General features: G+C 31.8%; 1 protein-coding gene across 2 annotated transcripts in view; it reads right to left on the bottom strand.

Annotated features, from left to right (window-relative positions):
• LOC119608527 (apoptosis-stimulating of p53 protein 1) overlaps positions 1-16,388 on the bottom strand; it is a 137,892-nt gene that overhangs the window by 23,127 nt on the left and 98,377 nt on the right. The window lies entirely within an intron of this gene.

Consider the following 16,388-nt stretch of genomic DNA (forward strand, 5'->3'; position numbering starts at 1 on the left):
GGTGATTTGGATTGTGTATGTTGGATTTTCCTTTAAAGTGTTGCCAATGACAACATTGACAGCACCAAACATTTAGTTTTTTTTCCAAGTGTTTTTTCCCTTGTTGGCTGTGGTATGAGAGGGTAATAGGAAAAGTCTTTTAAAAGAAAATAATCTCAATTTGATCTTTCAAAGTGTTCATCCTTGTTTATCCTTTCTCTGTTATAAAAGAAAGGACTAGCCAAGGAACTAGGTTTGTGTTAGTTTCTTTTCGCTACAAACAACAAAGAAGTAAAACTGCAGTTATTTGAACTCATCCGAGAACACCACTTACTTAGAAGATATTAGAGTGATCCCATCTCTATTCACTCCATCTGATCTTCTTACTATTTACACCACTTATATACGACCGAAAATGTAATACAACGGAACGCAACTCTCATATATGGGCTGGAGCTTCGAAGTGTACTCGACCGCGTACAGGAGAGGGCGAAGGTACTTATCGGTGACAGCAGGATATCCAACTCTATTGATTAACAGGAGCACCGTCGCAATGTGAGGTGTATTTCACTGTTCTATCGATACTACAATGGAATGTGTTCCTCTGAAATTAGGAAACTTGTTCCCGATATCCGTATATTCTTGCGTAACACACGACTTTCTTCAAGAACACACCCATTTGTGGTAGATTGGCCAGTGAACCGCACAACACACTACAGGGAAAATTCATTCTTCAGCCGCAATGTACATATGTGGAAGTGATTAGAGAAGCTTCTGAGAATTACAACTTGAGGCATCTAGGTGGACAATTTGAATCTTGGCTTTCAACTCTGACATACATATTAAGATCGAAATGTCTTCTCAATTGCAGTCACCCTCGGTCTCACATGAAACAAAACATTGTCGAGTTGTTATAAAGAGGACTGGACAAAGGACTAGCTTTATGTCAGTTCTTCTTTGCAAACCTCGAAAAGTGGAATCAATTGACTCCACTATGTTACTGTTACCTTCAGGAAATGTTCCAAAAAGTACACTTTAGGCAATCAAGTGTAAGAGAAAAACACAGAAAAAGTTGATTCAAAGTAAGATCAACCATGTTCTCTGTAAAGGAAAAAGAGAGTAAACAACGAACTGACCATATTCTTATTTTACAGGAGCTACTACTAATTAGTGTCTGACCTCTCATGATTTCCATTTTCATATCGATATGTTTAGAGGCATTATTCATCAATATAATGTTCTCTATAAGGGAAAGAAAAGTAATCATTTCTTAAAGAAAGTATTAATTCGTACTCTGATCTCTACTGATCTTCATCTGATAGAGATCATGATTCCTATCTGTGAGAGGTTATAATTTCGATCTGATAGAGATCACTATTCCTATCTGATAGATGTCATGATCTAAATCTGATAGACATCTCTATAAGGGGAAGAGAAGTAATTATCTTCCTTATAGAAAGTATTAATACGTGCACTGATCTCTACTGATCTTCGTCTAATAGATATCACTATTCCTATCTGATAGATGTCATGATCTCAATCTGATAGAGATCATGATCTTTGTCACATGGAGAGAGTAAGCTAATGTAATAATCATCATCATCATCCTTATAGAAACTATTAATTATAATTAATTAGTGTACGGATCTCTACTGATCTTCGTCTGATAGATATAATGATTCCTATCTGAGAGAGGGCATAATCCCCATCTGATAATTCCTTAGAGGAATTGATCTCAATTTGATAGAGATCATGATCTCCATGTGATAGAGATCACTATCTAATATCATGTGATAGAGAACATGATTTCCATGTAATAGAGATCATGATCTCCATCTGATGGAGTTCATGATCTCCATGTGATAGATATCATGTAGTCTATTTTCATAACAATATGAATGACATTTAAGTGAACAATTTTGCATTAATAACGGCTCTCAACTCCAACATAATAAGATCGAAACGTCGTCTCAAATGCATTCACAATCTGTCGCATCTTAAATCAGACTTTGTCGAGTGCTTATGCGTTCCAAGAAAGAAGACACAACTAAAAAAGATTCTCGTTAGATGAAACTTATTATACTCCCAGATACCGCAACTTCTATGTGATCGTAAGAAAGACCAGCAGCAGAAAGATTTAAATGCTCCGACCCTGTCTTTCAGAGAAAGGAACCTCGAACACTCTTGAACTTTGACAGGTATTTGGGCATTGCATAGATGGAGAATCATTGTAAGAATTTAAATATTATTCCCATTTGCTCCGATTTGTACTTCAGAGGAAATGATTTCAGCATTTGATAGGAATTCAAGAGCGCATACCATGATCTGCACTCAAAGTTCTCTCAATAATGAATCTGATCAAGTTTGCAAGAATTAACATTTGGTTTTCTTAGGAACTTCGTAATTTGTTAGAGATCATTTGAAGAGTTTAAAAGTTATGTTTACTTAAAGAAAAAGCTTTCTTGTGCTCTTTTATGTCGATCAAAGATTGTTTCTCATGCAAAGAATCTGACTGAGGTTGGGGATCTGTTCAGAGAAAATGATTTCAGCATTTGATAGGAATTCAAGAGCGCAGACTATGATCTGCACTCAAAGTCTCAAAGTTCTCTCTATAATGAATCTGATCAAGTTTGTAAGAACTAACGTTTGTTTTCTTAAGGACATCGAGTTTAAAAGTTATTTTTACTTAAAGAAAAAGCTTTTTTGTGCTCTTTTATGTCGATCAAACATTGTTTCTTATGCAAAGAAACTTATTGAGGTTGGGGAGAAAAAAACAACTAAAAACAAGTAAGAAAGTATAGTCGGGCGTGGCCGACCATATGATACCCTACACCAGTTATGAATATTAAATGTGATTTATTTATCATAATAAAGCATTTATCTTCAATATTCCCTTGTTCCGATACATTTAAGCAATTTATGGATGAAAAACTAATTTTCTGAAAGATGCTTTATATGGGGGCTAGGGGCAAATATGGACCAAGCCCGATAAAATTTTTTGAATATATTTATATTTACATAATATTTTATTGTGCTGAATTTCATCACGATATTTGTGTTTATAAGTTAATTTGGGACATTCAAGTAATTTTCTGAAGAGGACTTTGTATGGGAGCTAGGGTCAAATGGGGCACGATCTTTATGAAATTTGGCAGGGTCATCAAAACTTCTATAAAACTTAGTTGTGCCGTATTTTATCGATATATCTATATATTTAACAAATTTATGAGCTCAGAAGCCCTTTTCGGGGGGTTCTGTTCTATGGGGGCTAGGTGAAATAATGGACCGATTTTAGCCATTTTCAATAGGCTTCGTCCTTGGGTCAAATAAAACGTGCGTGCCAAATTTCATCCAATTATCTTGAAAATTGCGACCTGTACCTTGCGCACAAGGTTTACATGGACAGCCAGCCAGCCAGACGGACGGACATAGCTTAATCGACTCAGAAAACGATTCTAAGCCGATTGGTATACTTTAAGGTGGGTCTAGGACGAATATTTTTGTATGTTACAAACATCAGCACAAATCCAATATACCCTCCCCACTAAAGTGGTGTAGGGTATAAACACAACTGTGCAATACAAAACTTTACAGACACAACTTTTTTTGAATTCCCTTAAACTTTATAGTCATTTGAGCTCTCCTTATTCACGATATCAGTAATTCAGAAAAAGCTCTATTACAGCTTTCTCTCACTCTTTACTTCAGATGTATGTTGAGAGAGCTAATTTGTTAATTCTCTGCCGATTCCTGTTCTATGTTATTGCATTGTTGTTTTTTTTTATTGGGGAGAGTTTTTATTCAGAACTATAGACTTCTGGCACCAAATTTTGACATTCGAAAGCGATCGTAATTTCTAATAATATTTTAAAATTTCTATTAAGGTGTCGATCGCTTTCGAACGGCATTTTCCCCTGATCAAACAGAGTCGATAGAGAACACAATACGAATATCAAGGATGTTCTCTGAATGAACTACAAATTGTAACTTATTGGATTTTACAAAACTGTGTTCTCTATATGTCGATCACTGCTACAGAAGATCATTATTGTTGCTGAGTATTAAATCCCAACGAGCACAAAAGCTTTCTTGTTCTCTTTGATGTCGATCATAAATTGTTTCTCATGCAAAGAAACTTAACGAGGTTGTGGAGAAAAAAAATTAAAGCTCTCTTTATTCATGATATCAGTAATGCAGAACAAGCTCTATTACAGCTTTCTCTCACTCTTTACTTCAGACGTATGTTGAGAGAGCTAATTTGTTAATTCTCTGCCGATTTCTGTTTTAGAGTTTTTATTCAGAACTATAGAATTCTGGTACTAAATTTTGACACTCGAAAGCGATCGTAATTTCTAATAATATTTTTAAATTTCTTTTAAGTTGTCGATCGCTTTCGAATAGCATTACATCCTGAACAGAGTCATTAGAGAACACAATACTGATGTTAAAGATGTTCTCTGAATCAAATAAAGTTGAAGAGAAAACTACAAACTGAAACTTATTAGATTTTAGAAAAGTGTATTCTCTATGTGTCGATCACTGCTAGAGAAGATCATTATTGTTGCTGAGTATTACCTCCCCCAGGAAATCAGTAGAAAAACGTATGTAAAACAATAGCAGAATTGTAATCATGATAACATTTTAGTCCCTCCCTTAAGTTAAGCACCAACACAAAACACTTCTGTTTCGACCCTCGTATTGTTTGTCTACCATATTGGTAACTTCTAAGCACGCACTTTATATAATACTTTAACGTTTTTTTTTTGTTCTCACAATACAATTTTTAAAACTTTTATTATGAAGCTTTTACTCCTTCAACTCTACGTACGAAAAAAAAAAAACTTTTACTCTGTTTTATTGACAAGGACAACAGTCTGTCATTGTTAATTTTGGAAAACACAAGCACCACAAACAATATTACAACTCTGCAGCAACCCAATTCATTATAGAAAACAAAAAAATCGTAAAATTATGAAAAGTTATTTAAAACTCTTTAAAACTTTTAAGATTCACAGCAAAGGAGTTACTTAAACAAATTTAAACTTTAATTACTTAAACTCAATGGGAATTTTATTTCCTTCAAACACGTGTTTCTTTACAACAAATCACTGAGACTTATTATACCTGTTTAGGACGTTTGTCACTAGATTAACGATTTCCTACTAGTTCTCTACTGACAATTTGTCTGGAAAAACGCTAAAACAAATTTGAAGTTTAACTAATTATAGTTTTAATGTTCAACAGCAGGTTGTAATATTTTAAATTTTACAAAAGGATAGATTTATAACTACAACAAGTACAGGTAGCAAAATCTTAGTTTTTTGTGTATTATTCTCTTGGTTATTATTACACACCATATATCACAGGTAGATTTTTTTTGAAACGTTTAATTACAGGATTTCCAAATAATTTAGTGGCGGCATTTACAATGAATTGGTGAGGAATAAAGAGATTTTGAACTAAAACTAAAGCAATAAACTGTAGATGTTTTGTTTTCGTTTTTAATGAAATTTGTTTAAGAATTTTTTAACTGCACAATATCAGCCTTTTTTGTTTTTGTTATTTACAATTTAAGATTTTATTTTAAATTACTTTTAAACCGTGTTTTTTTAAACTAAATAAATAACGTGTGATCGTTTACACTGCTTTTATTGCACTGAAATTACTAAATTCTAATGTTAAACATTTTAGTTTCCTAGCAACTATGTTTAGCTACAATGTTTAGGAAACAATGTTCTCTTTGTTTGTGTTATATCCTGACAACTTGTTGTCAGGAATTATATTAATGAATATAGATTTTTATTTTCTACTAATTCTTGTTATTCAAGGGTACTACAGTCTCTTAATCTAAACACTAGGAATTTGAGCAACATGTTGCTGGCAACATTAAACCTTTTAATTGGTATTTTTTCCTAAACAAAATTTTATCGATTCTAATGAGTATTTGATGCAGTTTTTACTTGAAACAATCTAAACTGTTCAACATAGAATCATGATATTTTGACTTTCGGATATTCGAATATTTAGGGGAATAAAAAAAGCAAAACGGGTTAATTCGCCGAACTTATGTCGACTAAATTTAACATTATCTAATAAAAATATCATAACACAAGCTTCCAGGCAGAAGTCCGAGCAATAACGGAATGTGTAAATTGGATTAGAATAAATATGGCGCCCACGGACCTTAATATATTCACCGACAGCCAGAAGACAATTAGAACGATATCAGGTGATAGAATTAAATCTAAGACCGTATTGGATTGTAAGAAAGCTTTAACTAAATACTCTCCCAGAGGTAAGGTTTACATCATATGAGTGAGTACCAGGCCACCACTCGGGAGTAGTCGGCAACGAAAGGGCGAATGTAATAACTTTAAAGGGAAGACAGCTCGAGGTAGTTAACCTGTCGAACGCAAAACCATTCGACGCAACAAAAGCTGAATTAAAAATATGAGTGAGAGAATCCCATAAGATCCTATGGGGTGACCCTGATGAGAACAAGAAAGAGAAATCTCCTCAAAATGAGCAAATCTGAAGTTAGTATGATGGTACATATTCTGAGTGGATACACAGGATTACGAGCACATCTATACAAAATTGGCCGTGCGGATTCAGACGAATGTAGAGCATGTAAAGAGGACATTGAAACTCTGGAGCATTTTCTTTGCCACTGTCAAATATTCGTCGAAGTTAGATCCAAGTATCTTGGAAGTGATGTTATTCGGGAAATAACATTCCTGACTAACACTGATTGGAAAATTCTAAGGAATTACGTCCAGGAAACTGAGTTTCTGAACATTGAAAACTAATATACTCAGTGAACAAAAGTTTTTTTTTCATGAAAAGGAGCGTAAAACAGGCCCTATAGTGGCCTAGGTGTATTTCTTCGGATTTGATGTACTATATATCCTCATATCAACCTAACCTAATAAAAATATTACATTTATCGTTGTTTATTCCAAAATTAAGCGTTCAGGTGTCTGGTACTTTTTTGAAATTCGCTTCTTGTTAGGAGTACGGGGGTAAAAACTGTATTTTGGTACTTTTTTATACTTCATCTATATTTTAATCAATTGAATATAAATAGAAACTTTATATCACATACGTACTCTATTGAAAAATTATGAATATAAATTTGGTACTTTTTGGAAATTTGGACATTTAAGGGGAAAAAAGTGTACATATTTTTGGTACTTTTCATTAAATTTTACAAATTGGTTGGCTTTTTTGGATTCAAATCCCTACTCAGGATCAAATTCAGGGGAATAACTTTCAATTTACATATTACTTACTCATTGGTACTTTATTATTATAGCCACCATCAAAAAAGATGGGGGTATATTATTTTTGCCATTCTGTTTGTAACACATCGAAATATTGGTCTAAGACCCACTAAAGTATGTATATATTCTGGACAATCTAGCCATGTCCGTCTGTTGAAAATACGCTAGAGTACAAACGGGACGAGCTAGAGAGCTCGCCTAATTTCTTAAGAATCGGACCTTAATTGATTCTACCTCCCATATAAGGTACCTTTCAAAAATGCCCATAACGTGCTTCAAAATTTTAATATAGCAACGAAATTCGACATAAATATGTTTTATCGGTCAAATTTTATAAGGATCGGTCTTAAAATTTAATACAAAACCGATTTTAAACTGTAAACAAGTTTTATCTTAAAAACATGTCTAATAGAATCATTGAGGATTTTTAATTCTGTAGATATCTGGGGCTTTCGGAAAACTGATTTCAGTAAACATACAAACATACGATTGGCCGAATCTTATATACCATCCGGCCAGTTACCGATCTGAAATGCATTCAGATTCAAACCACATAAACGCACCTTACAATGAGACGTTCAGTATGCTAAGGCTTCTCAAAAATTATTCTTTGGTTTTCAGAAATGCGGCAATTTAGTTTGTTAACATATTCTGACAAATAAAAATAGGCTTGGCCTGAAAATTTTCCAGAAAAATTACAGGGGTTGTTCTTAGATCAAATACGGGAAACAAAGATGAAGTGAATGGCTTTAATTGTTGCACCAGTTAATAGTCCCAATAGTTGAGAAAGTCTGTGAACTAATAAAATGGAATTGTTTTTCAACACTGCGGCTCATAGCTGATATATTTTCACTTAAACGATCCGGTGGAACACAGTTTCATATTGGCACATTATATAGCCAGTCTGTGAACTCAAATGTATCACGATAATGTTGGGCGAAAATTGAACGATTATCACAAAATATTTCTTTAACGGATTCATAATTTATAGTGAACTATTAATATTCTTATGAGACATTTGAGCGAATTGAATGAAGATCATAAAGAATACTTTTTGAGCGTGACTTTAGTAATAGGGTATTTAGAATACAAAAAGTAGATTTCTCCTATAACAAGCCCGTATTAAAATCACGGAACCTGCAGGGTTTATATGTACTTTCAAGGGTAGTTTAGTGCCAGTACCTTTGCCTTTAGTGATATTATAAAAAGTATCATATCGACAATGTTTACAGCAACATGTAACCCTAAGTATTAACATTCCAACATGTTGCTAACAAAACTATTAAACATTTCATAGTCTAGACAAATTGTTTGCAACATTCTAAGTCTAGACAATCACCAATATGACTCATTCTCACTTTGAAAGTGAAATTTGAAGACCAAATAAAATGTCTAATGATTTATTTATTGTATAGAAATTTGTATAGATATTTTGTGTCTCAACACTGACTAATAGATATTTAATTGTTTGGAGGTGTATATATGGAGTATTGGAAAAGTATTAATTATTTTAAACCTACATACTGCTATAATTAATGATTATTTGCTAAATTATTTTATAATTATGAACATAAACTTTTTGGTTAAAAGAAAAATTATGAATTTTGACCTATTTAACAATACCGGTTTGATAATCTTGGGAAATATATAGATTTTAAAAAGGGTGCTTGGAAGACAGTCTAGGCTACAACATGTCAAATTTTATTTCCTTAAATCGCTTCATTTTTAAATACCAAAAATATGCAGTGATTTCAGAAACATACGTTTCAACTATTCGATCAACAGGCTTAAAGCTGTTGAGGATTACATGTTTTATTAAATATTTTTTAATTAAAAATGTTTTAAAATTTTTTTTGCCAATAGCTAAAAAATAGAATTATGTTTGTACATTCGAGAGAGTATGTAAATATGTTAGACTGTATATATTTTTCATTCTATTCATTGATTCATTCTATATGTTAAAAACGCTATTTGGCGCTTCGAGCCGTTTGAAAATGTTTGACGTTGACATGTAGGAAACAATATATTTATCTGTCGGCATTCAATTTAGTTCTTTTTAGTCGTAAGAACAAAAGGATTTGTTCAACATAGTTGTACAAATAGACAAACATGCTTTGTTTCTATGTTCGTTCGCAATTGTTGTGTTTTGCGTATTGTTTACGGGCTGCGGCGCTATGGTGGGCAGAGGGAGTATTTCGCATTGGCGATGTTGTTTGTAATGTGCAGAAATAATGGTTCCTTACAATCTAGGCAACTACTAACTAACTAACTAACTAACTAACTAACTAACTAACTAACTAACTAACTAACTAACTACTAACTAACTAACTAACTAACTAACTAACTAACTAACTAACTAACTAACTAACTAACTAACTAACTAACTAACTAACTAACTAACTAACTAACTAACTAACTAACTAACTAACTAACTAACTAACTAACTAACTAACTAACTAACTAACTAACTACTAACTAACTAACTAACTAACTAACTAACTAACTAACTAACTAACTAACTAACTAACTAACTAACTAACTAACTAACTAACTACTAACTAACTAACTAACTAACTACTAACTAACTAACTAACTAACTAACTAACTAACTAACTAACTAACTAACTAACTAACTAACTAACTACTAACTAACTAACTAACTAACTAACTAACTAACTAACTAACTAACTAACTAACTAACTAACTAACTAACTAACTAACTAACTAACTAACTAACTAACTACTAACTAACTAACTAACTAACTAACTAACTACTAACTAACTAACTAACTAACTAACTAACTAACTAACTAACTAACTAACTAACTAACTAACTAACTAACTAACTAACTAACTAACTAACTAACTAACTAACTAACTAACTAACTAACTAACTAACTAACTAACTAACTAACTAACTAACTAACTAACTAACTAACTAACTAACTAACTAACTAACTAACTAACTAACTAACTAACTAACTAACTAACTAACTAACTAACTAACTACTAACTAACTAACTAACTAACTAACTAACTAACTAACTAACTAACTAACTAACTAACTAACTAACTACTAACTAACTAACTAACTAACTAACTAACTAACTAACTAACTAACTAACTAACTAACTAACTAACTAACTAACTAACTAACTAACTAACTAACTAACTAACTAACTAACTACTAACTAACTAACTAACTAACTAACTAACTAACTAACTAACTAACTAACTAACTAACTAACTAACTAACTAACTAACTAACTAACTAACTAACTAACTAACTAACTAACTAACTAACTAACTAACTAACTAACTAACTAACTAACTACTAACTAACTAACTAACTAACTAACTAACTAACTAACTAACTAACTAACTAACTAACTAACTAACTAACTAACTAACTAACTAACTAACTAACTAACTAACTAACTAACTAACTAACTAACTAACTAACTAACTAACTAACTACTAACTAACTAACTAACTAACTAACTACTAACTAACTAACTAACTAACTAACTAACTAACTAACTAACTAACTAACTAACTAACTAACTAACTAACTACTAACTAACTAACTAACTAACTAACTAACTAACTAACTAACTAACTAACTAACTAACTAACTAACTAACTAACTAACTAACTAACTAACTAACTAACTAACTAACTAACTAACTAACTAACTAACTAACTACTAACTAACTAACTAACTAACTAACTAACTAACTAACTAACTAACTAACTAACTAACTAACTAACTAACTAACTAACTAACTAACTAACTAACTAACTAACTAACTAACTAACTAACTAACTAACTAACTAACTAACTAACTAACTAACTAACTAACTAACTAACTAACTAACTAACTAACTAACTAACTAACTAACTAACTAACTAACTAACTAACTAACTACTAACTAACTAACTAACTAACTAACTAACTAACTAACTAACTAACTAACTAACTAACTAACTAACTAACTAACTAACTAACTAACTAACTAACTAACTAACTAACTAACTAACTAACTAACTAACTAACTAACTAACTACTAACTAACTAACTAACTAACTAACTAACTAACTAACTAACTACTAACTAACTAACTAACTAACTAACTAACTAACTAACTAACTAACTAACTAACTAACTAACTAACTAACTAACTAACTAACTAACTAACTAACTAACTAACTAACTAACTAACTAACTAACTAACTAACTAACTAACTAACTAACTACTACTAACTACTAACTAACTAACTAACTAACTAACTAACTACTAACTAACTAACTAACTAACTAACTAACTAACTAACTAACTAACTAACTAACTAACTAACTAACTAACTAACTAACTAACTAACTAACTAACTAACTAACTAACTAACTAACTAACTAACTAACTAACTAACTAACTAACTAACTAACTAACTAACTAAACTACTACTAACTAACTAACTACTAACTAACTAACTACTACTAACTAACTAACTAACCTAACTATACTAACTAACTAACTAACTAACTAACTACACTAACTAACTAACTAACTAACTAACTACTACTACCTAACTACTACTAACTAACTAACTAACTAACTAACTAACTAACTAACTACTAACTAATAACGAACTAACTAACTAACTAACTAACTAACTAACTAACTAACTAACTAACTAACTAACTAACTACTAACTAACTAACTAACTACTAACTAACTAACTAACTAACTAACTAACTAACTAACTAACTAACTAACTAACTACTACTAACTAACTAACTAACTACTAACTAACTAACTAACTAACTAACTAACTAACTAACTAACTAACTAACTAACTATAACTAACTAACTACTAACTACTAACTAACTACTAACTAACTAACTAACTAACTAACTAACTAACTAACTAACTAACTAACTAACTAACTAACTAACTAACTAACTAACTAACTAACTAACTAACTAACTACTAACTACTAATAAACACTTTACGCCCAATTTATCTTTCGAAAAATATTATAACATATTTATGACTGTTTGAGCTCCGTTCGGACGCCTCAGAACGTCCGGAATCTTAAACTGACACCACAGAAACTAGTTGTATCTGTGGGCGGGGGGAAGGGGCGCGTGGAAAGGTAATGTTGTCGCTTCAACAGATGTTAGCTCAGTCAGGATTTTATCTCTTCTGCTAAAGGAATGAATCGGGCTTATCTGCCCTATGATGAGAAATAAGATAGCTAGAGTACATAAGCAAAGTGTTCTTAAATGTCCCGACAAATTTGTATTAAAAAATTACAGCTAATTGTTTGTGCAAGTCACAAGAAGAGGTGTACGCTCCTTTACCAGAGCTACTGATGAGAATCGAACCTACAACCTCTTGACTGACCAGCCTACTTAAGACCCCTTTGGTATTAGGTCCACTTTACAATTTGTTTTAATATCAGTCTAGTAGGGTATCCTATGATTAAACTATTCTCTCATACTTATTTTCTATTTGAAAATATTAATTTACTTTTCTATTTTGTTATTGTTTTCTGCAATAACAATAGATTGCAATTTCATAATTTAAATATTTATACTCTTTCCTCTCAATCAATGCCTCTTTACTGCAAACTATCTGTTGTCTTCATAGCCAAGCCAACAAGAAAATAAATAGATTTAAGATTAAAATGGGCTGGCATAAAAGGTGACACTGCTTTTGTGGTGGGCTCTTTAGGGAGCTTTCATTGTCTTAATAAAGCATACGTTTTATAGAATAAGGCTTAAGCTTAAGTGATTTGATTGTAACCATCTATTTAGTTACAATATTTATGATTTTTTTTTTCAATTTCTTTAGTACAGTGTCATGAATAAAGGATCTGGTGAATCAGCGTTATTTTCTGTTGATAATGATTATGATTAGTAATTCTATAGAGGATTTTGTTTTTGTCTTTTGCTCTAGCAGCTAAATACATTTTTAATGTGCAACCTTGTGAATTTATAAACTTTTCAAAGAATTATAAAAGAAATTTTGTATTTTAGCCGCAGTTTTGGTATTTACATAAAATACTAGTTTAAGTGTATTGGCAAATAAAATATTTATATTGCCTGTAGTATTTACATGTGTAGACCCAGCAATTTTAAGGAGAAGTTTTTCAATGGAGAGAGAGAAATTAAATAGAAACCTTTGAGTCCTTAACTAAAGCAGGGGAATGTGTTATCGTCAATTTAGTATCCCTGGGGGATTTTAGACTAGACTATACACTAGACTTTAGACTAGACTATAGACTAGACTATAGACTAGACTATAGACTAGACTATAGACTAGACTATAGACTAGGCTATAGACTAGACTATAGACTAGACTATAGACTAGACTATAGACTAGACTATAGACTAGACTATAGACTAGACTATAGACTAGACTATAGACTAGACTATAGACTAGACTATAGACTAGACTATAGACTAGACTATAGACTAGACTATAGACTAGACTATAGACTAGACTATAGACTAGACTATAGACTAGACTATAGACTAGACTATAGACTAGACTATAGACTAGACTATAGACTAGACTATAGACTAGACTATAGACTAGACTATAGACTAGACTATAGACTAGACTATAGACTAGACTATAGACTAGACTATAGACTAGACTATAGACTAGACTATAGACTAGACTATAGACTAGACTATAGACTAGACTATAGACTAGACTATAGACTAGACTATAGACTAGACTATAGACTAGACTATAGACTAGACTATAGACTAGACTATAGACTAGACTATAGACTAGACTATAGACTAGACTATAGACTAGACTATAGACTAGACTATAGACTATACTATAGACTAGACTATAGACTAGACTATAGACTAGACTATAGACTAGACTATAGACTAGACTATAGACTATAGACTAGAACTATAGACTAGACTATAGACTAGACTATAGACTAGACTATAGACTAGACTATAGACTAGACTATAGACTAGACTATAGACTAGACTATAGACTAGACTATAGACTAGACTATAGACTAGACTATAGACTAGACTATAGACTAGACTATAGACTAGACTATAGACTAGACTATAGACTAGACTATAGACTAGACTATAGACTAGACTATAGACTAGACTATAGACTAGACTATAGACTAGACTATAGACTAGACTATAGACTAGACTATAGACTAGACTATAGACTAGACTATAGACTAGACTATAGACTAGACTATAGACTAGACTATAGACTAGACTATAGACTAGACTATAGACTAGACTATAGACTAGACTATAGACTAGACTATAGACTAGACTATAGACTAGACTATAGACTAGACTATAGACTAGACTATAGACTAGACTATAGACTAGACTATAGACTAGACTAGACTAGACTATAGACTAGACTATAGACTAGACTATAGACTAGACTATAGACTAGACTATAGACTAGACTATAGACTAGAAACATAGACTAGACTACAGACTAGACTATAGACTAGACTATAGACTAGACTATAGACTAGACTATAGACTAGACTATAGACTAGACTATAGACTAGACTATAGACTAGACCATAGACTAGACTATAGACTAGACCTAGCAGTTTTAAGGTGAACTTTTTCAATGCTGAAAGAAAAATCAAAAAGAAACCTTTGAGTCCTTAACTAAGCCAGGGGGATGTGTTATCGTCACTTTAGTATCCCTGAGGAATCTAGAAAGTAGATGTTTTGATTTTTTAAACTATTTAACTCACTACCAGTAATCTATTGCATAGTCAATTGGTATATTGATTCCAAAAGAAATGCGATTGTAATGTGAGAAGCAAGATCGCGATATTCCCCTCCGCACTGCTGGGTATTTAAATTGCCTAAACATACGTCTACAACTGTAAACAAACCAATATAACCCATAAAGTTATAAATAAAACTATACTATAGACTAGACTATAGACTAGACTATAGACTAGACTATAGACTAGACTATAGACTAGACTATAGACTAGACTATAGACTAGACCATAGACTAGACTACAGACTAGACTATAGACTAGACTATAGACTAGACTATAGACTAGACTATAGACTAGACTATAGACTAGACTATAGACTAGACTATAGACTAGACTATAGACTAGACCATAGACTAGACTATAGACTAGACTATAGACTAGACTATAGACTAGACTATAGACTAGACCTAGCAGTTTTAAGGTGAACCTTTTCAATGCTGAAAGAAAAATCAAAAAGAAACCTTTGAGTCCTTAACTAAGCCAGGGGGATGTGTTATCGTCACTTTAGTATCCCTGAGGAATCTAGAAAGTAGATGTTTTGATTTTTTAACTATTTAACTCACTACCAGTAATCTATTGCATAGTCAATTGGTATATTGATTCCAAAAGAAATGCGATTGTAATGTGAGAAGCAAGATCGCGATCTTCCCCTCCGCACTGCTGGGTATTTAAATTGCCTAAACATACGTCTACAACTGTAAACAAACCAATATAACCCATAAAGTTATAAATAAAACTAAGTATTGCAATTACAGCAATGTCTATTCCAAAGTTACAAATATGTAGACAATGTTGCAAAATTTTTGTCCTCTGTCATTAGAAGTGGTTCGTTCGTTCGTTGGTTGCTATATCCTTGATTGCTGTTTCTCTTGCTCTTCACCCGCATTATCTCTTCTAGTGGCCCAGAAAGGATAACTAAAGAAATTGTAAACATAACAAGTCCTTGGAGTCATACCGTTTTTAGTTGATTGCCTGTATAGATATAAAATGATATAAAATATACTTGTTGTTTATAACGTTTCCTTCACTTTTCCTCTTTTCTTATATTGCTAGTATTAATTCGGAAAACTTTTGTTGTTGTTGTTGTTGTATATTGTACTTTATTCTGCTGACATTGATGAACTATTATATTTTACAATGAAATGTAAAATTGCTTCTTTAGTCGTAAATATACAATTTATTTTCCCAAAAGTATGCAACAAATAAGTATCAATTTTGCAATTTTAAATTCGTAGAAAAAAAAGAAATGTCTTACAAACACGCAACACCGTTACATGGACATTCAACTTGGGAAATTTTATTATTGTAA

The sequence above is a fragment of the Lucilia sericata genome, unplaced genomic scaffold (genome assembly GCF_015586225.1).
Source record: "Lucilia sericata isolate MDLA Ls3-8-SP2 unplaced genomic scaffold, ASM1558622v1 Contig000846F_arrow, whole genome shotgun sequence".
NCBI classification, from domain to species: Eukaryota; Metazoa; Arthropoda; class Insecta; order Diptera; family Calliphoridae; genus Lucilia; species Lucilia sericata.